Below are 1824 nucleotides of genomic sequence, written 5' to 3'. Positions count from 1 at the left end.
AAAAGCACATAAATATTTCCAATTCTGAACATTCAGAGTTCCAATGTGAGTATAAAACAACCTTCCATCAGAAGTTATTTCTTGTCATTCATGAGCAACAGCTTAGTTCAGTTAATACAGGTATGTCTGATAGTTGGCTGGCTGCTACTAGCTGTTGGTTTGCAACCTATTCCAGTAGAAATAAGAACAAAGTTAACAGGGGATACATTAACTGGCTTATTTTTTAGAAAGGTTCCACAGATTCCTGGGGGGCGAGGAGAGAAGGAAGACCTGTTCAAGTTTCCATATCTTGGCATATCTTCTATTACTCACCAAATCTTTCATGAATTGTGGAATAATTTATTGTGTTTGGGTATCTGGTTAATGAGCTATTTTATATAGTTGCTTTCTTAGAATATTCTTCCTCATTGATTAGGGTAGGAAAAACAAAATAGTAATCCTTTTCCCCCTAAGATATAATATTTGAAATGTGATGATCACTTTGGACAAAAATTTAGACTTGGGGTTTTTTGTGTTTATAATTTGATTTTCTTTGTGGAAGAAAAATAAACTAAGTGAACATGGAATAACTACAACACCAAGGTTCCACTTTTTCCTCTAGTCCTAGTGAATTTTAGTTACCCAGTAGTTAGTGTGGTTGAAAGATTCATCAAATATAAGGACATCTGGCAAACCAGGATTAGTTGATAACGTCAGTCTGTATACCATCCCTCAATGAAAACTCTCCTCTGGATCATGGAATTTTTGCCATTTTCAGCTTCATTTTTCATTCAAGTGAAGTATAACAGACTTTTACATGCAGTATTTTTTATTTTTAGTCAATATTTAATTCTTACTTGGCTGGATCCTCAGTTGTCAATCCACATATCTCTAGGAATATCCAGGGACCCATGCTGATACGAGACAGCTGTGGAAATTGTCTGGTTGGAATTACAAGTTGATCAAGCTATCACAGGCAAATGTAAAGTGCCCATTTAATCTATGTACCAAACAACATCATACACACATTTATCAAAGTTATTTGACATAATCAAAATAAGTGATACAACTTACTGGACTTCTGCATTTTTTGTGCCACAGGAGGGATGGACTGATGTATTTTTTTCTCAGCTTCCAAATCAGAAGTTATCATGGGACCATTTAGAGAAAGAATTTGCATTTAAGAAGTTCTTCACCAACTGGAATCCATTTTTTCAGGGTAACAAGCAGGGAAGAAAAGGAGAGTAAATAATTATAAGAAGGAGGAATGCAGTGAAAATTCAAGTAGGCAAAGTCCAATGTCAGTAGCATAAGCACAGAAATTAGCACTGAGGAATAACACATGCCTCTTTCTACTTAGAGCTCCTTTTTGACCTGTAACCTTTAGGACTGAAACATTTTTTACTTCCCTGGGGTGGAGACTTAGGAGCAGCTGTTCCTACAAAGGCAAATAACTTACCCTTCCACTTGACTGTTGTTCAGATCCTAATCACCAAATCATCTCCATTACGCAGACAATTTAAATCATGGTCGCTCTCTTGGAACAAACCAATTAGTTTTCTCCAGGATGAAACATAGTCTTTTTCTTGTTCTGGGAAAAGACTTTCCATGGACTACATCCAGGAAGTGGAAGGGAGTTTTGCACCTCTGCTTGATCAGTCACCCAACATCATCCTCAGCCAGGTCTTTCACATTCTAGCACCCCCAGGTGCCCTGATATCATTCGCTAAAATGTGCGACACATGCCCTGCTTCATTAGAGAGCATTGTTCCAGTGAGCCCCTGCATTATTTCAGACACTTTAAACAAAAGCGCAAAAAGACACACACACCCCAAACCCCTCCCC

The sequence above is a fragment of the Egretta garzetta genome, unplaced genomic scaffold, assembly GCF_000687185.1.
Source record: "Egretta garzetta isolate BGI_Z169 unplaced genomic scaffold, ASM68718v1 scaffold808, whole genome shotgun sequence".
In the NCBI taxonomy this organism is placed as follows: domain Eukaryota; kingdom Metazoa; phylum Chordata; class Aves; order Pelecaniformes; family Ardeidae; genus Egretta; species Egretta garzetta.
This window is presented reverse-complemented; position numbering follows the sequence as displayed.